General features: G+C 38.8%; 1 pseudogene; it reads right to left on the bottom strand.

Moving 5' to 3' along the window:
- Positions 1-1,439: 1,439 nt before the first annotated feature.
- The window catches only part of LOC119879039, a 30,353-nt pseudogene continuing 10,466 nt past the window's right edge, over positions 1,440-21,326 (bottom strand).

Below are 21,326 nucleotides of genomic sequence, written 5' to 3'. Positions count from 1 at the left end.
GACCTGCCCTACGACCCAGCAACTGCACTGTTGGGGATTTACCCCAAAGATACAAATGCAATGAAACGCTGGGACACCTGCACCCCGATGTTTATAGCAGCAATGGCCACGATAGCCAAACTTTGGAAGGAGCCTCAGTGTCCAACGAAAGATGAATGGATAAAGAAGATGTGGTTTATGTATACAAATGGAATATTATTCAGCTATTAGAAATGACAAATACCCACCATTTGCTTCAATGTGGATGGAACTGAAGGGTATTATGCTGAGTGAAGTAAGTCAATTGGAGAAGGATAAACATTATATGGTCTCATTCATTTGGGGAATATAAATAATAGTGAAAGGGAATATAAGGGAAAGGAGAAGAAATGTGTGGGAAATATCAGAAAGGGAGACAGAACATAAAGACTCGTAACTCTGGGAAACATACTAGGGGTGGTGGAAGGGGAGGAGGGGTGTGGCGGTGAACGGGTACAGGCACTGTGGGGGGCACTTGAGGGGATGAGCACTGGGTGTTATTCCGTATGTTGGCAAATTGAGCACCAATAAAAAATAATTTTTTATTAAAAATAAAAATAAAAAATATTTTAAAAAATGACAAGATAGTGAGTCAATGACAATACTTGCTTCCAATTTATACCTCCCTTCAGAAATACCTGTTTCTAGATTGTGAGATTACATTTTTAAGATATTCCACATCCCTTATAATATATACTTGAATAATAAAATTCTGGAGCCCTACTTGTGTTGAGTTTTGGCTACATCAAGTTGAGTCTCTGACTGCCTCAAATTCCTCATTTGAAAAACAGTGATTATAATGTTAGTACGTTCTTTATTTATCAGCTTTTATTATAAAATATATCATTTCATATCTAGAAGAAAATGAAGATTTAAAAATTAATAGAATGCTATTGTCACATATTTCTCATGTGAATAATTACTTTCCAAATAATATATTTTGGATCCTTTTTATAGTAGTGTTGATTATAAGGATAACTCTTCAAAATATAAAGCTGGACTTTGGGAGAGAAGGGAGTCCTTACTCAAGTGTTCTATGTAACCTTTGCCCTTCTGTGTTGCACTATACACAGTGTGGCAGTTCTCTTTTCCAAATGATTATCAGTGTACATGCTTTGTTCGATAGAAAAATTAAAGAATGATTCACACACATGTCGTATTTTAATGATTATAGAATAGCAGTTCTTACTATTTATTTCTTAAAGATTGAAAAGATATCATTATCACATGAGAAATTGAAAACAGATAATGATTTTATATATTCTAAGCACAGAAATACCATTTTGTAACATTTAGAAAAACATTTGTTGCCATATATAAAAAATTTACTTGATAAACTAATTCTCCCAAGTACAAGGATAACTGGGACGCTTAGGAGCAGACTGTGCCACCATCATAGTCTGACACATGGCAGGAAGGGATCACTTCCTGTACAGCATTCTTCTCACAGCATCTTTCACGTCTCTGTTTCTTAGACTGTATATCAGAGGGTTTAGCATTGGGATGATGAGTGTGTAGAGCACAGCTATGACCTTGTTTTGCCCTGGGGAGGAGATGGCCCCAGGCTGGGCGTACATGAAGAACACAGTCCCATAGAACAAACTCACCGTGGCCATGTGGGAGCCACAGGTGGAGAAGGTCTTACCCCTACCATAGGTGGAGGGGATCTTCAGGACAGTGGAGAGTATGTAAGCATAGGAAACCAGGATGACCACTTGTGGTGGTGACATGATGAGGGAGGAGAGGAATGAATAGCACCATCTCGTTCACAGACGTGTCAACACATGAGATCTTGATCAGGGCTGGGGACATCACAGAAGAAGTGGTCCAGTCGGTTTTTCTCCACAGAAACGCAAGCTGAAGGTGAATCCTGTCTGGACCATGGAGTTGATGCCTCCACAGATGTAGGAGCCAATTACTAAATGAACACAAACCTGTTGAGACATACGGACAGGATAGAGGAATGGCGAGCAAATGGCTGAGAAGCGATCATATGCCATCACGGCCAGAAGAAAGCCTTCAGTTGTGACAAAACAGAGCAAAGAAGAAAAATTGGGCTGCACAGCCATTGTAGGAAATCTTCTTTTCATGAGATAGGAAGTTGGCTAAAGTTTTGGGAGCAATGACTGTAGAGTAGCAGAGATCTAAATAGGATAAGTTTCTAAGGAAGAAATACATAGGTGTATGAAGCCTCGAGTCCATCCTGATGACAATTATCATGCTGGTATTTCCCACCACAGTGACCACGTAGGCCAGCAGAACACCAAGAACAAGAGATCTGCAGCTTCGGAGGGGTTCTGAAGCCCAGCAGAATGAACCTCAGTCACTCCTGAGGAATTCCTGTTCAGGCTGGCTCTTCATGGCTGCGATGCAGGAGGAACTGGGGAGATGGTAAACTTGAAAGAAAGGAGTGCTCAGAATACTTGTTTTAGTAAAAATAACTAAAACCAGACAAATCCTATATAGAATACAAAGATTTGTGCATACAGAGGATAGAAGACACACAGGACAATTGAAAGATAGCTATGAATGGAAAAAAGAAGAAGTATGTATTTAAAAAGCTTGTGTTGTATGTATTTAGGCGTCTGCTATTACAGTTATAAAAGTGTCCTTAAAAACATGGTGGTACAGAAAGGAAGTGATTTTTATTTTAGTTTAGGTATGGAGAAATTCAGACAAAAACAGATGTAAAAGTTCCTTTAGATTCATGAGATTGAGCAGCTGAGTGGTTTACTATTCAACCATCTATCATGAACTATAAAAGAAAAATTGGCAAACAATTCAAAGATTCACATCCTATGGAAATGTCTTATAAATTATAATAAATAAAAATCATCTTATTGTTGTCGTTGCTACGGTTTCACTAATTGTGACATTTTTTGAAGACAGGCTGGGTCTATGCAAGGACATTAGAGTCAGTTGGCCCAGTATCTAGGATACCTACTTTCTTTAAAAAATTAAAAGTTAACAGAAATATGGGCTGATTCACTTAGAAGGCAGAAGAATCATCAAAGTAACCCCTGGTAACACCTATCAACTAAAAAAAATGAATTTAAGGAAACCTTAAATTTTATATAAAAATGTTTCTGGTTTCAACAGAAAAATTCAGGGAAAAAGATGTAATTGAAGCAATCTCAAAAGGAATGTGCTGAGAATAAACAAATTAAATACAAAATATATTGTAAGAACATAATGTAATGCTGTTTTTCAACAGTAAAATTCAGGAAAAAGATGTAATTAAAGCAATCTCAAAAGGAATGTGCTGAGAATAAACAAATTAAATACAAAATATATTGTAAGAACATAATGTAATGTTGTAATGAACCCATTTCTTACCTTGTATAGCCTCTACTACATGTGAAGTCGTGAAGAAACAAGAGTATGAAAAGTGCCCCCTGGTTTGACAGAAAGTCTTCCTGCCAGGTGGGATCGCATTTCCTCCCTGTTCAGATCAGACTCCAGCTGCTAAGATGAGCAAGTCCCAGCAACAGTTGTAGGTTCTCTTCCCCTCTCTATGTCTCCCTCTGTCTCTGTCTCTCACTCTCTCTCTCTGTAGTTTATTATGCTTTCTCACTGATTAAAACCATGAGCAGACCTGGGATCGATCCTAAGAGAAATTCTCTCCCGATGAGGGAAAGCCAAGTGGTGGCCATTCCCTCTGCAAGGTGTTCCCAGGCATGAAGGTCTCTCTCGCCAGTGACATACTTTATATCCGAATGCAGAAGAAAATGAGAGAAGAGGTGATGCCCTAGGAGACTCACCAGGCCTTGGGTAGAAGGGCTCTCTGGAGGATACGAGAACTATCCTTCCTCTTAGTGAACAAAATAATAATGATAATTGAGCACATTTGGATGAGAAGTTCTTGATTCCTTTTTTCAACTTGATGATCTACACAGGGGGAAATTCACTATTTTCATCTGAGCAGGTAACAACCCCCACTTTGAGCAACTCATTCCTTATCTCTACATTTAATGCATCCTGCTGTAGTCAAAAGAAATCTGACCCAGAGGTAATCTAAACAGTCTGTTGAAGACTTGGGGGAAAAGTGGGACTTGAAGTCACACAGAGATTGGCAAGAGCAGGCAATCGTACCTCCGTCTATGAATCAAGGCTGAGAAGAAGTGACACCAAGGGTCCCAGAAGCATGAGGATTGCTTCAAGTGTGAGCCCACGGTGGGGTTAGGCACCTGGGCTAGACCCAGGGAGAGGAGCCCCAAGGGCACACTGGAAGAGAAAGGAATTTCCCTGTCCTCACACCCTCAGTCCCGTCCTTGTGGGAAAGCGGTACCTCCAGGATCCTAGGGATCCTCCTACTGACTCCTGATGATGTTGCCCTTGAGCTAGGACAACTTTTTTGGGTATTTCTTATGGCGCAACTTCGGCATGAACTCATCCCTTTAGATTTCCTTCATCTAAAAGTTCCTCTGTCAAGTGTGTGCTGAACTTTTATTTGCTTCTATGTAATGGCTCTTCTCCCCTCCAGCCACTTTGACAATGTCCCTTTTTCTACTGCTCTTCAAAATTTATTCTGAAGTGCTTTATTTGGTTTTCTTTCTGTTTATCCTGCTTGGGATTTTGCCCCTGTCCTTGCATCTGTGTGATTAGATTTGTCATAAAATATGAACCATTTTTGCCCATTATAGTTACATTACTTTTCTGGCCCCTCTTCTTCCTGTTACATGAGTACTATTTTCTCAGTTGTCACTGAATGCCTGTTCATTAGTTTTCCTCGTGAACTCAATCTTGGGTTTGGTTTGTTTCTCTTGCTATGTATTCAACTTGAAAATATTTTCCTTCTGATGTGTTTCCTTTCCTCAGGAATTACAGTTATTCCCTGTGTATTGTACAATCTCTGAAAATAGTTGGTTCATTTCTCCAGAGTTTAGTTTTTTGTCACAGAAGGCAAACCTTCTAGGAATTGCTCTTTCATAAGTAGATATCGGCACATCTTAAATTCATTATTTTTGAAATATTAAATGACATTTACATTTTTAGGGTAAACATATGTTTCAGAGATTTTATTCTTTATATATTAACATATTTTCTTAATAACCTGTTTAATGCTTTTGGAATTAAATTTATGAAACAGATTTAGCTATAATTTTTATTTTAATTTGTATATGAGACTTGCGACAGACTCTTAAATATAGCTAGGAAATACTGCCTTTGTGATGATTCTTGTTTATGTAAGAATGATCTTGCTTCTTTCCTTTTTTAAGATTAATTTATTTTACAAAGTGAGAGCATTTAAGTGGGGGAGGGGCAGAGGGAGCAGGTGAGAGAGAATCTCAAGCAGACTCCCCACTGAGTACAGAGCCCAACACGGGGCTCAATCTCATGACCCTGAGATCATGTCCTGAGGTGACATTAAGAGACACTTAAAACTGAGCCATCCAGACTATCCAGTCTTGCTTCTTTCTTAAATGCTTGGCAGTAAACACTAGTAAAGCCAATTGTAAAAGAATCTTTCTTCATTAAAAGATTATTATTAGAATTTAATTTTTATAGTAGACATTTTAAAATTTATATTTCTCCTTTATACAACATCTTGATATATTTAAATATTTTTATTTTAAAAAATCATCAATTTTTTGGTAAAAATATTGTTTATTATAAAATTGAACCCCTGAGCAGGGGTTAGGAGCATAGAATTCACATTTAGTCAAAATCTGTATATAACTCTCAATTCCCCTAAAATGTAACTACTCATAGCTTCCTGTTGACTATAAGCCTTACTGATAACACAAACATTTTATTAACATATATTTTTGTGTTATATGTGTTATATGTTATCTTACTAAAATAAGCTAGAAAAAAATAAAACATTATTAAGAAAATCATACGGAGAAGGCAGTACAGTTATAGCACTATACTGTATTTATTGAAAAGGATCTGCATTGAAGTGGACTCATGCAGGTCAAACCTGTGTTGTTCAAGGGTCAAGTGCATATATTTTTAAATATCAGGAGTATCTATATTTTTAAATATCAAGAGTATCTATCCCCTTTACATTCCTGATACTTGTTATTTAGTGTTGCTGTTCTTCCAGTCATATTGGCTAGGGTTTTATACATCTTACTCATCTTTCCAAGAATCAATGTTAAGCTATGTGATCACCTCACACCTGTCAGAATGAATGAAATAAAGAATTAGTAACATCAAGTATTGATGAGGATGTGGGGAAAAAGGAATACCCTTGCGCTGTTGGTGGGAATGCAAACCGGTGCGGCCACTATGGAAAATGGTATGGAGGTTCCTCAAAAAGTCAAAAATAGAACTACCTTATGATCCAGTAATTGCAGTACTGGGTATTTACCCCAAAAATACAAAAACACTAATTCAAAGGGATGCACTCACCCCTATGTTTATTGCAGCATTATTTATAATAGCCAAATTATGGAAGCAACCCACGTGTCCATCAACAGATGAATGGATAAAGAAGATATGGTCTATATATACAATGGGATATTACTCATTTTAAAAAGAATGAAAACTTGTCATTTGCAATGACATGGATAAAGCTATAGTATAATGCTAAGTGAAGTAAGTCAATCAGAGAAAGATAAATACCCTATGATTTCACTTATATATAAAATTTAAGAAACAAATCTAATGGGCAAAGGAAAGGAGAGAGTGAGGAAGAGAAACTAAGAAACAGTCTCTTACTATAGAGAACAAACTGATGTTTACCAGAGGGGAGGTGGCTGGGGGGACGGGAGAAATAAAGGATAGGGATTAAAGAATACAGTTATCCATGATAAGCTTTGAGTAAGGTATACAATTGGGGAATCACTATATTGTAATACAATAGTACTAATCTGAAACTAATATAACCCTGTAAGTGACCTATACTGGAATTAAAATTTAAGACTTCATAAAAATACTAGAAAGCCTAGCAGAAAAAAATGTTAAGCCATTTAAATATCCTATGCAGTCCATAATTTTTCCATTTCATGAATTTTATGTATATTGTTTACTGTCGTTTATTTTTTTTGTTTTAACTTGCTGTTTTCTCTGTCACTATATTAAAATAGAAGAATAATGTAGATGTCCCTGTTTTACTTGTTTATAATATTTATACTGCTTTATATATATATATATATATATATATCCCTCAGTACTTATTTTTCTGTATTGCAGAGGTTCAGATATAATTTATTATTTAGTTCAAACTAAGTAAAATTTAATTTGATTTCTTTTTGATCCATTGAGTTTTAGGAAGTATTTTTAACCCACACCCATAGAGTCTTCTCAATTAACTAGTTATTATTGATTTTCAATATTAAGCTGACCATTATCAAAGAACATATGCTGAATAATTTCAATCACTGATTCTGTTGAAGATTTCTTTATTTCCCATGTATTGTGAGTGGCATTAAATGTTCTTTTCTTTTTTATTTTTTTGGCAGTAAGTGTTCTTATGTATTTTATTTTTATTTTTTTAATAATAAATTTATTTTTATTGGTGTTCAATTTACCAACATACAGAATAACACCCAGTGCTCATCCCGTCAAGTGCCCCCCTCAGTGCCCATCACCCATTCACCCACCCCCGCCCTCCTCCCCTTCCACCACCCCTAGTTCATTTCCCAGAGTTAGGAGTCTTTATGTTCTGTGTCCCTTTCTGATATTTCCTACCCATTTCTGCTCCCTTCCCTTCTATTCCCTTTCACTATTATTTGTATTCGCCAAATGAATGAGAATGTATAATGTTTGTCCTTCTCTGATTGACCTATTTCACTCAGCATAATACCCTCCAGTTCCATCCACGTTGAAGCAAATGGTGGGTATTTGTCATTTCTAATGGCTGAGTAATATTCCATTGTATACATAAACCACATCTTCTTTATCCATTCATCTTTCTTTTTTTTAAGATTTTATTTTATTTACTCATGAGAGATACAGAGAAAGAGAGAGATAGAGACAGAGGGAGAAGCAGGCTCCATGCAGGAAGCCCAACGTGGGACTGGATCCCGGTCTCCAGGATCAGGCCCTGGGCTGCAGGCGGCGCTAAACCACTGCACCACCGGATCTGCCCTCCATTCATCTTTCAATGGACACTGAGGTCCTTCCACAGTTTGGCTATTGTGGACATTGCTGCTAGAAACATCGGGGTGCAGGTGCCCCGGCCTTTCATTGCATCTGTATCTTTGGGGTAAATCCCCAACAGTGCAATTGCTGGGTCGTAGGGCAGGTGTTGGTGGGAATGTGAAATGGTGCAGCCACTCTGGAAAACTGTATTATTTTGTTGGTCATCACATTGAAAATGTCTACATTCTGGCCACTAAAGCACAATTTATGCTCAGTAATCAGGTTTTTGAAATCCAAATTTGGCCTATTTTCTTTTTTCAAGGTTGGTCTATTTTTTAAGGTCAAAAGCATAGGGAAATGTCAATCAGCAAAGGATGACTTTTATAGGGTGCCAAATTATAAAGTTAGAAGTGAAAATTCAGACGTGAATACTCCCAGGCTAAATTTAAATTACAAAATTGCAAACAAAAACAAAACAAAACAAAACAAAAATCACCCAAATAAAACAAAACAAACGAAACAAAACAAAAAACGATTGTAAACTGCTTGACATCGTTATTTTGCTTGAATTCCGAATAAAATACTTGGTAAATGTTGGTAAAATAGTCATTGTTTCTGACCATTTTTATAAATGCAGGGACTTCTGTAATTACTTTGGCAATTTATAGGTAAGAGAGAAGTGATTCCTTTGGGATATGAAAACTGGATATTTCATGAAATGTTTAAATTCTATTGAATTCAATAAGTGGAAATTTCTCAAGTTTAGGACTAATTATTTTCCTAGTATGTCATTTTATATTCCAGTGTCATATTTTATAATATTCACATTGACCCTGTATATTAAAGGCATATATAATTATAATTATCTCAGGAAAACATATATTTATTTAATAAAAGATTTCTGAGATTCTGTTGAAAGCTGTGAAGGATATCTATTCAAAGCTTGATTCCTCCAAAATGAAAGTTCAGAGATTTCTTTATAAGATAACTCAATTGAGTAAAAAGATAGTTCTAACTTCATGTCATATATCTCAATGGCTTACAAAGGAATCAACTTTTTTGTCCAGCTTCATGAAATTAGGTTAGTATGACTAAAATAAAATTTTCCCAAACCTTGTTATTGTCCTTAGTAGCAATTTCGTTCTCAACTGTCTTCTTTTGATTCGAGTCCCGAAACAGGCAATTGCTGAATACTGCATATCCATCATATTTTTTTATATTCCTTTAACCTGCCTTTATCTTGCATTCTCATCCAAACATAACCCCAGCATCTTACACTCAAGATGTGTTAGCTTAAGTTTCCAAGATCTATAAAGAACTTATTAAACTCAACACCAAAGAAACAAACAATCCAATCACGAAATGGGCAAAAGACATGAACAGAAATCTCACAGAGGAAGACAGACATGGCCAACAAGCACATGAAAAATGCTCTGCATCACTTGCCATCGGGGAAATACAAATCAAAACCACAACGAGATACCACCTCACACCAGTGAGAATGCGGAAAATTAACAAGGCAGGAAACCACAAATGTTGTAGAGGATGTGGAGAAAGGGGAACCCTCTTGCACTGTTGGTGGGAATGTGAACTGGTGCAGCCACTCTGGAAAACTGTGTGGAGGTTTTTTTTCAAAGAGTGAAAACTGTGTGGAGGTCGATTTTCACTCACTCTCGACCTGCCCTACGACCCAGCAATTGCACTGCTGGGGATTTACCCCAAAGATACAGATGCAATGAAATGCTGCGACACCTGCACCCCGATGTTTCTAGCAGCAATGTCCACAATAGCCGAACTGTGGGAGGAGCCTCGATGTCCATCGAAAGATGATGGATAAAGAAGCTGTTGGTCTATGTATACGATGGAATATTCCTCAGCCATTAGAAATGACAAATACCCACCATTTGCTTCAACGTGGATGGAACTGGAGGGTATTATGCTGAGTGAAATAGGTCAATCGGAAAAGGACAAACATTATATGGTCTCATTCATTTGGGGAATATAAAAATAGTGAAAGGGAATAAAGGGGAAGGGAGAAAAAATAAGTGGGAAATATCAGAAAGGGAGACAGAACATGAAAGTCTCCTAACTCTGGGAAACGAACTAGGGTGTGTGGAAGGGGAGGAGGACGGGGGGGGTGGGGGTGAATGGGTGATGGGCATTGAGGTGGGGCACTTGAGGGGATGAGCACTGGGTGTTATTCTGTGTGTTGACAAATTGAAGACCAATAAAAATAAATTTTATAAAAAAAAGATGTGTTAGCTTAAAGATTTTATCAGGACTGAACCTAATTTCATTTCTTATTTTTAAAGCCATACCTCCAATTTAGATTATATTAAATCTGGAGAACATTTTTTGCATCACATTTAAAATAATATATTTATTTTTTAAATATTTAGAAGGAGTGGTAAAAAAGATTTCAGTCTCATTGTTTATTTTGTGATGTTTCTAGCCTGCATGAGAAGCGCAATTGCTTCTTTTGTAGTTTTTTCAGATTGCAAGACCTATAATCATTCTTGCATACTCTCCCACTGATCTCAAGAGGATTAACTGATGAAACAATTTTTTAAAAGAAGGAAAGATTTCCCTGGAGATCATTGTACAAATATGTTAAACATATGTGAATTTTTTATTAAGTGAGGAAACTCTAAAATCTATAAACTCAAGTTTAAAACCAGACAAAATCTTCTGTATATTGTAAGCCAGAAGGAGTTTTTGGAGGTTACAGCTTACTTAACCATGACAAGTATACATTCCACACGGGAAATATGAAATCCCCCAACCCATATTGTGAAAGACTTTTAAGGGGATTATTGCTAAAAGTTTGAATCCTGATTCAATAAGGGGCTTATATTATATTTACCTAAATTAAACCTCTCAAGGCATCCTCTAGAGTGGCAGTTTTAGGGACTTAATTAGTTTCAGGATTTGAAAACCAAGACATGTCATCATTGACAAAGGAAATAATTAAATGTGTGACATACCATGGAAGGTCAAACTCATGAGATCTAGATTGAAAGGAGATGAGTTTAGAGTCTAAGGTTGGGCAGCTGTTATCTGTCTCCATCCAATCTGTAGGAAATTTGTCTGATTCTACAGAAAATTTATTTCAATTCATTTTACCTTCTTTATTTCTACTGCTAAGTACCTAAAACAAATACTACTGTTGTAACAAATAAACTTTAAAATAATCGCAATGCTACATATTAGATATTTAAAGATATTTCAATGAAGTAAAAATGTATGTACAGAATGTACTATTATACTATATAACTTGGTCACTTTTCACAAATTTAACATACCCACATAAGTAGCCCTCAGATAAAGAACAGATTGTTACCAATACGACGGAATCCTCCCTTTTTTTCTCTTCTGGTCATTATCTCTCTCAAGGCTTAGCCACTGTGCTTACTTTCAAGGAGTCAGTTCATGTTTTGAAAAGATTTAATACAATGGAAAACTATTTCCTGAAAATTTAAAGTCAAACATGCAGCATGGATGGCAGAGATTTTGTTTGTAGGGTGGATGTGCCTCCCCTACTCTATCCAATCATTCAGAATTTACTTTGAAGGTTCTTCCATCTTCAACAGGTTTCTACAGTCAGCCAGCAGATGGAGGAAGAGAGAGTGGTGTCACATGGGAGGTTTTCACTGGTAAGCCTGGAGGTCATTTTCATAATCTCCATTCATAAGAATCCAATTATAGAGCACACCAAAATGCAAAATGTCCAGGATGTCCAGTCTCAATGTGTGTTCAGCAGGAAACATTTGTGATTAGACTCAGTGTCTTCTCCAGCTGTTAACATTCAATCCAGTCTACCATTGCCTTCCACCTGGTCTAACTAGTAGCCTGTAATAACCTTCTGAAGAATCTTTGCTTCCTTCCCTCACCCAATCTATTTTATGTAGAGAAGATAAAAGTATGTTCTCTAAAATTTAACTCATTTTTTGCTACTTCTTTGCTAAAATTATGTCCTAAACCTAACTGAATTGCAGGCAATGAGTAACCGGTAAGAATCCTTGGCACAGCTCCTCACTGCTCATCTTCATCCTCTTTCACTCTTTTCTTATTTGCTGTCACCAGTTGTAATGCTGACGCTCTTTCCATTCCTCAAGTTCTCTTTCACCTCTTTCCTTACCTTTGCTCCTACTCTACCTCCAAATTCCAGGCCTCTAATTAAATGTATTCTCCACAAAAGAGTCATTCTCAAAAAAAGATGATATGTGAGGAGAATTTTCCCTTCTTTATAGACTTTATCTCAGTCTTTTGTTCTTTATGACACCATTAATATTAATTTCTACATGTGTTTCGGCTCTCTCTCACTGTCTCTTTTATCCTTCTGTTCTGATAAACTCTTAGATAACTCTAAGTCATTTCAGGGCAGAAAGTTATCTGCTATATTTTCTCATCCCTGTATACTTAGGATCTGGGGTCTCTGGGGTATCCTTCAAACTAGAGACTGAATGTGTTGAAGAATTTTAAAATTGAGTTTTTTTTTTTATATGAGATCAATTGGTGGTTATTCTGAAGTTTTGAGCGTGATGAAATAAGAATTAGCTTTTTTTTCAGCACTCTAAAGATTCCCCTGTTTTATGGCCTCCATAGCTTCTGAAAAGAAGTTAGAAATTGTTTGAGCCATTGTTCTCTAATATTCATGGTATGTAATGTAGCCTCTTTCTCTAGCTACACTTAAGATTTTCTCATTTCTTTGGTGTTTATCAGTTTGATGATGATGTGTATAGGCATTTTATCATGCTGAAAGATGAGGTATCTGTAAGAGCTCCCTTCATAGATTTCATAGACTTGTTGCCAGGTTCTCACAGGGAAGAAGGGGTAGGGGAGCTCTCAGGACATATGACCTAGATATACAGAAGTGCTTGTTACATTTCAAACACAAAATGAATAGGTATTTTAGGAAGGAATAAATTGATTAATAAATTAATGAAGGTAAAGGGGGTACATGGTGCTTTACTATAGTATATTTTGTTACAGCATCTCCTGAAACATAGTTGAAGGAGATAGGAAAGAGTCTGTATATTTTGGCATCTCTTGTGTAGTAAACAAGCCAAAGATCCTCAGGGAAATATTGCTTCTGAATCTGAATTCCTTGGAGAAATATGGACACAGTTTACAGCATTCCCTGGGAATAAACCATATCATTTGAAAGGATAAATAGTTTTTTAATTTTAGTACTGTATTGTATTAGCTTAATAGCTAATCATGAAATGTCTATAAGTGTTAAAACTTATTTTAAGAATTACACATTTCAGTGTGATGTCTGGGAAGAAGCAAAAAAAGTAAACCTAAGTGCCTTATCCTGCGATGGAAATATAAAAAGTATGAACATCACCAAACGAAAACCTTTGCCTGAATAATTCTGTTTCTTTGGCTTTGAGAATAATAGTTTGTAAGTTTTAGTGTTTTGTAGACTGATTTATAATTCACATACTGAAAACAAATCTAAAACTCTGAGTACTTAATTTATATTAATAATTTTTATTCTAATTCATTTTAATTATAGAGGATCTGAAATTGATTTGTTAAATGACACCATTTTTGACTAAAAGTGTTCATGATTTTATAGTTAGGGAAAATTTTCTTTCAGTTTTTAATGAAAACATAAATAAAAGTAATACGCTTGCTAAACATTATAGCACACTGTTCCAGCATATCTAGGGAACTGGGGAGCAGGAGTAAAACTAGGTCTGGTTTGATAAAATTATTACTTGTGGGGGTGATGGATCTGTTTTTGACTCAAATGACTGTAGCCATTGTAATACAATTAGTTGCCTTAGGAATTGTTCCTTAGGTTTGGGAGAATGCGTGTTACTACTAGGAAGATGCTATTATACTTTGGCACTAATAACCAGGATCTCTAGAACCTTCAATATTCCCTGGAGAAAACCGTTATTATATTCTCTCTGATAAACTTTTGTTAATTTATGAGTTTTCATTCTTAAATACCTTTTCACAGTGTTTATCCTACCTAAAATGCCTTACTCTGCTTCCTAAGCTATTTTCAATGCTTAGCTTTGGATCCATCTTGTTTTAAAAAACAAAAACAAAAACAAAAACAAAAACATCTGTTCTTATTAATCTCCTTCCATCCATAAGCCCCATAGAAAGAGTGAATCTCATTTACCATTAAGTTTATGGCACATTGTACGTTGCTGTATTCAAGCACAGATTTTGTCACCTCAATACATTGGTAAGCCACAATAGGCAGGGATATTGACATATACATCCTTGACTCCTTGGTGCATAACGATGCGTTCTCCATGGACCTATAAAACAACTGGGAATGCAAACTGGTACAGCCATTTTGGAAAACAGCATGGAGGTGTCTCAAAAAGTGAAGAATAGAACTACTCTATGACCCAGCAATTGCAGTACTAGGTATTTATCCAAAGGATGCAAACACTTGCCCCCCAATGTTTATATGTTTATAGCAGCAATATCCATAATAGGGAAACTATAGAGCCCAGATGTCCATTGAGGGATGAGAGGATAAACATACGTGGTATGTATATACAATAGAAAATTACCTATCCATCAAAAATAATGAAATCTGAGGGAGGTGCAACATGGCGGAAGAGTAGGGTCCCCAAATCACCTGTCCCCAGCAAATTACCTAGATAACCTTCAAATCATCCTAAAAATCTACGAATTCGGCCTGAGATTTAAAGAGAGAACAGCTGGAATGCTACAGTGAGAAGAGTTCGCACTATCAGGTAGGAAGACGGGGGGGGGGGGGGGGGGGGGGGGGGGGGGGGGGGGGGGGGGGGGGAAGAAATAAAGAAACAAAGGGCATCCAAGGGGGAGGGGCCCCGCGAGGAGCCGGGCTGAGGCCGGGGTGAGTGTCCCCAGGACAGGAGAGCCCCGTCCCGGAGACGCAGGAGCTGCACCGACCTCCCGGGCGGAAAGGGGCTCGCGGGGAGGTGGAGCAGGACCCAGGAGGGCGGGGATGCCCTGGGCTCCCGGGGACAGTAACAGACACCTGCGCCCCGGGAGAGTGCGCCGAGCTCCCTAAGGGCTGCAGCGCGCACGGCGGGACCCGGAGCAGCTCGGAGGGGCTCGGGGGCGGCTCCGCGGAGGGGGCTGCGGGGCGGGAGCGGCTCGTGGGGCTCGGGGGCGGCTCCGCGGAAGGGGCTGCGGGGCGGGAGTGGCTCGGGGGGTTCGGGGGCGGCTCCGCGGAGGCGGCTGCGGGGCGGGAGCGGCTCGGGGGGCTCGGGGGCAGCTCCGCGGAGGGGACTGCGGGGCGGGAGCGGGAATCCAACAGCGCAGGCCCGGGAGCACTGGGCGCCGGGACACAGCCCAGGATCCGGCCTCCCCCGGGACAGGCAGAGGCCGGGAGGGCCCAGGACAGCAAGGACGCTCCTGCCACGAGCTGGGTATATCAGCGGCCCCGCCCCGGAGCCTCCAGGCCCTGCAGATCAAGAGCTCAGTAGTTCCTGCGGGAGCTGACTCCAGGGCTCCAGAGCTGGCCCCACCACTGCGGTTGTTCCTCCTGCGGCCTCACGGGGTAAACAACCCCCACTGAGCCCTGCACCAGGCAGGGGGCAGAGCAGCTCCCCCAAGTGCTCACACCTGAAAATCAGCACAGCAGGCCCCTCCCCCAGAAGACCAGCTATACGGACCAGTTCCAGGGGAAGTCAAGGGACTTACAGTATACAGATTCAGAAGATACTCCCCCGTGCGTTTTTTTTTCTTTTTGATTTCTGTTTGCTTCCCCCACCCTTTTTCCTTTCTTTCTTTTTCTTTCTCTTTTTCTTCTCTTTTTTCTTTTTTCTTCCTTTTTTTCTTTTTTTTTCTCTTTTCTTTCCTTCTTTCTCTACTCTCTTTTTCTCCTTTTCCCAATACAACTTGTTTTGACCACTCTGCACTGAGCAAAATGACTAGAAGGAAAACCTCACCTCAAAAGAAAGAATCAGAAACAGTCCTCTCTCCCACAGTGTTACAAAATCTGGATTACAATTCAATGTCAGAAAGCCAATTCAGAAGCACTATTATACAGCTACTGGTGGCTCTAGAAAAAAGCATAAAGGACTCAAGAGACTTCATGACTGCAGAATTTAGATACAATCAGGCAGAAAGTAAAAATCAATTGAATGAGATGCAATCAAATCTATAAGTCCTAGGAGGAGGGTTAACGAGGTGGAAGAACGAGTGAGTGATATAGAGGACAAGTTGATGGCAAAGAGGGAAACTGAGGAAAAAAGAGAAAAACAAAGGACCATGAGGATAGATTAAGGGAAATAAACGACAGCCTGAGGAAGAAAAACCTACGTTTAATTGGGGTTCCGAGGGCTCCGAAAGGGCCAGAGGGCCAGAATATGTATTTGAACTAATAATGGCTGAAAACTTTCCTAATCTGGGAAGGGAAATAGGCATTCAGATCCAGGAAATAGAGAGATCCCCCCCTAAATCAATAATAACCATCCAACACCTCGACATTTAATAGTGAAGCTTGCAAATTCCAAAGATAAAGAGAAGATCCTTAAAGCAGCAAGAGACAAGAAATCCCTGACATTTATGGGGAGGAGCATTAGGGTAACAGCAGACCTCTCCACAGTGACATGGCAGCCCAGAAAGGGCTGGCAGGATATATTCAGGGTCCTCAATGAGAAGAACATGCAACCAAGAATACTTTATCCAGCAAGGCTCTCATTCAGAATAGAAGGAGAGATAAAGAGTTTCCAAGACAGGCAGGAACTGAAAGAATATGTGACCTCCAAACCAGCTCTGAAAGAAATTTTAAGGGGGACTCTTAAAATTCCCCTTTAAGAAGTTCAGTGGAACAAGCCACAAAAACAAGGACTGAATAGATATCATGATGACCCTAAACTCATATCTTTCGATAGTAACTCTGAACGTGAACGGGCTTAATGACCCCATCAAAAGGCGCAGGGTGTCAGACTGGATAAAAAAGCAGGACCCATCTATTTGCTGTCTACAAGAGACTCATTTTAGACAGAAGGACACCTACAGCCTGAAAATAAAAGCTTGGAGAACCATTTACCATTCAAATGGTCCTCAAAAGAAAGCAGGGGTAGCCATCCTTATATCAGATCAACTAAAATTTACCCAGAAGACTGCAGTGAGAGTTGAAGAGGGACACTATCTCATACTTAAAGGATCTATCCAACGAGAGGACTTAACAATCCTCAATATATATGCACCGAATGTGGGAGCTGCCAAATATATCAATTAATAACGAAAGTGAAGAAGTACTTAGATAATAATACACTTATACTTGGTGACTTCAATCTAGCTCTTTCTATACTCGATAAGTCTTCTAAGCACAACATCTCCAAAGAAACAAGAGCTTTAAATGATACACTGGACCAGATGGATTTCTCAGATATCTACAGAACTTTATATCCAAACTCAACTGAATACACATTCTTCTCCAGTGCACATGGAACTTTCTCCAGAATAGACCACATACTGGGTCACAAATCGGGTCTGAACCAATACCAAAAGATTGGGATCGTCCCCTGCGTTTCTCAGACCATAATGCCTTGAAATTAGAACTAAATCACAACAAGAAGTTTGGAAGGACTTCAAACACATGGAGGTTAAGGACCATCCTGCTAAAAGATGAAAGGGTCAGCCAGGAAATTAAGGAAGAATTAAAAAGTTGCATGGAAACTAATGAGAATGAAGATACAAACCGTTCAAAATCTTTGGGATGCAGCAAAGGCCGTCCTAAGGGGGAAATACATCACAATACAAGCATCCATTAAAAAACTGGAAAGAACTCAAATACAAAAGCTAACCTTACACCTAAAGGAGCTAGAGAAAAAAACAGCAAGTAGATCCTACACCCAACAGAAGAAGAGAGTTAATAAAGATTCGAGCAGAACTCAACGAAATCGAGACCAGAAGAATGGTGGAACAGATCAACAAAACCAGGAGTTGGTTCTTTGAAAGAATTAATGAAAGATAAATCATTAGCCAGCCTTATTAAAAAGAAGAGAGAGAAGACTCAAATTAATAAAATCATGAATGAGAAAGGAGAGATCACTACCAACACCAAGGAAATACAATTTTAAAAACATATTATTATCAGCTATTCTGTTTATTGCCAATAAATTAGGCAATCTAGAAGAAATGGACGCATTCCTGGAAAGCCACAAACTACCAAAACTGGAACAGGAAGAAATAGAAAACCTGAACAGGCCAATAACCAGGGAGGAAATTGAAGCAGTCATCAAAAACCTTCAAGACACAAGAGTCCAGGGCCAGATGGCTTCCCAGGGGAATTCTATCAAACGTTTAAGAAGAAACCATACCTATTCTACTAAAGCTGTTTGGAAAGATAGAAAGAGATGGAGTACTTCCAAATTCGTTCTATGAGGCCAGCATCACCTTAACTCCAAAACCAGACAAAGACACCACTAAAAAGGAGAATTGTAGACCTATATCCCTGATCAACATGGATGCAAAAATTCTCAACAAGATACTAGCCAATCGGATCCAATAATACATTAAGAAATTTATTCACCATGACCAAGTAGGATTTATCCCCGGGACACAAGGCTGGTTCAACACTCGTCAATCAATCAATGTGATTCATCATATCAGCAAGAGAAAAACCAAGAACCATATGATCCTCTCATTAGATGCAGAGAAAGCATTTGACACATACAGCATCCGTTCCTGATCAAAACTCTTCAGAGTGTAGGGATAGAGGGAACATTCCTCAACATCTTAAAAGCCATCTACAAAAAGCCCACAGCAAATATCATTCTCAATGGGGAAGCACTGGGAGCCTTTCCCCTAATATCAGGAACAAGACAGGGATGTCCACACTCACCACTGCTATTCAACATATTACTGGAAATCCTAGCCTCAGCAATCAGACAACAAAAAGACATTAAAGGCACTCGAATTGGCAAACAAGAAGTCAAACTCTCCCTCTTCGCCAATGATCCTCTACATAGAAAACCCAAAAGCTTCCACCCCAAGATTGCTAGAACTCATACAGCAATTTGGTAGCGTGGCAGGATACAAAATCAATGCCCAGAAGTCAGTGGCATTTCTATACACTAACAATGAGACTGAAGAAAGAGAAATCAAGGAGTCAATCTCATTTACACCCAAAAGTATAAGATACCCAGGAATAAACCTCACCAAAGAGGTAAAGGATCTATACCCTAAAAACTATAGAACACTTCTGAAAGAAATTGAGGAAGACACAAAGAGATGGAATAATATTCCATGCTCCTGGATTTGCAGAATTAATGTTGTGAAAATGTCAATATTCCCCAGGGCAATTTACACGTTTAATGTAATCCCTATCAAAATACCATGGATCTTCTTCAGAGAATTAGAACAAATTATTTGAAGGTTTGTGTGGAATCAGAAAAGACCCCGGGTAGCCAGGAGAATTTTTAAAAATAAAATCATATCTGGGGGCATCACAATGCCAGATTTCAGGTTGTACTACAAAGCTGTGGTCATCAAGACAGTGTGGTACTGGCACAAAAACAGACACATAGATCAATGGAACAGACTAGAGAATCCAGAAGTGGACCCTGAACTTTATGGTCAACTAATCTCCGATAAAGGAGGAAAGACTATCCATTGGAAGAAAGACAGTCTCTTCAATAAATGGTGCAGGGAAAATTATACATCCACATGCAGAAGAATGAAACTAGACCACTCCCTTTCACCATACACAAAGATAAACTCAAAATGGATGAAAGATCTAAATGTGAGACAAGATTCCATCAAAATCCTAGAGGAGAACACAGGCAACACCCTTTTTGAACTCGGCCACAGTAACTTCTTGCAAGATACATCCACGAAGGCAAAAGAAACAAAAGCAAAAATGAACTATTGGGACTTCATCAAGATAAGAAGCTTTTGCACAGCAAAGGATACAGTCAACAAAACTAAAGACAACCTACAGAATGGGAGAAGATATTTGCAAATGACGTATCAGATAAAGGGCTAGTTTCCAAGTTCTATAAAGAACGTAATAAACTCAACACCATAGAAACAAACAATCCAATAATGAAATGGGCAAAAGACATGAACAGAAATCTCACAGAGGAAGACATAGACATGGCCAACATGCACATGAGAAAATGCTCTGCATCACTTGCCATCAGGGAAATACAAATCCAAGCCACAATGAGATCCCACCTCACACCAGTGAGAATGGGGAAAATTAACAAGGCAGGAAATCACAAATGTTGGAGAGGATGCGGAGAAAGGGGAACCCTCTTGCACTGCTGGTGGGAATGTGAACTGGTGCAGCCACTCTGGAAAACTGTGTGGAGGTTCCTCAAAGAGTAAAAAATAGACCTGCCCTACGACCCAGTAATTGCACTGTTGGGGATTTACCCCAAAGATACAGATGCAGTGAAATGCCGGGACACCTGCACCCTGATGTTTCTAGCAGCAATGTCCACAATAGCCAAACTGTGGAAGGACCCTCGGTGTCCATCAAAAGATGAATGGATAAAGAAGATGTGGTCTATGTATACAATGGAATTTTACTCAGCCATTAGAAACGACAAATACCCACCATTTGCTTCGACGTGGATGGAACTGGAGGGTATTATTCTGAGTGAAATAGGTCAATCGGAAAAGGACAAACATTATATGTTCTCAATCATTTGGGTAATATAAATAATAGTGGATGGGAATATAAGGGAAGGGAGAAGAAATAGGTAGGAAATATCAGAAAGGGAGACAGTACTGAGGACTCCTAACTCTAGGAAACGAATTAGGGGTGGTGGAAGGGGAGGAGGGCGGGGGGTGGGGGTGAATGGGTGATGGGCACTGAGGGGGCACTTGTAGGGATAAGCACTGGGTGTTATTCTGTATGTTGGCAAATTGAAGACCAATAAAAAATAAATTTATTTAAAAAGTAACAGTAATAATGAAATCTTGCCATTTGCAATGATGTGGATGGAACTATAGGGTATTATGCTAAGCGAAATAAGTCTGTCATAGAAAGACATTATTATATGATTTTACTCATGTGGAATTTAAGAAACAAAACAAATCAACATAGGGGAGTAGAGGGAAAAATAAAATAAGATAAAAACTTAGAGGCAAACCATAAGAAACTTTTAACTACAGGGAGCAAACTGAGGATTTCTGGAGGGAAGATGGGTGTGGGGATGGGCACTAAGGAGGGCACTGGATGTTAATGAGCATCAGGTGCTGTATGCAGCACATGAATACACTAAATTCTACCAGTGAAACTAAAAATAATTATTTAATAAGTGATTCATATTGATGATGAACTCCTTAGAGAA

Source organism: Canis lupus, unplaced genomic scaffold, assembly GCF_011100685.1.
Source record: "Canis lupus familiaris isolate Mischka breed German Shepherd unplaced genomic scaffold, alternate assembly UU_Cfam_GSD_1.0 chrUn_S2219H2419, whole genome shotgun sequence".
In the NCBI taxonomy this organism is placed as follows: domain Eukaryota; kingdom Metazoa; phylum Chordata; class Mammalia; order Carnivora; family Canidae; genus Canis; species Canis lupus.
Note: the sequence above shows the minus strand (reverse complement) of the source record. Positions and strands in the feature narration are given on the sequence as shown.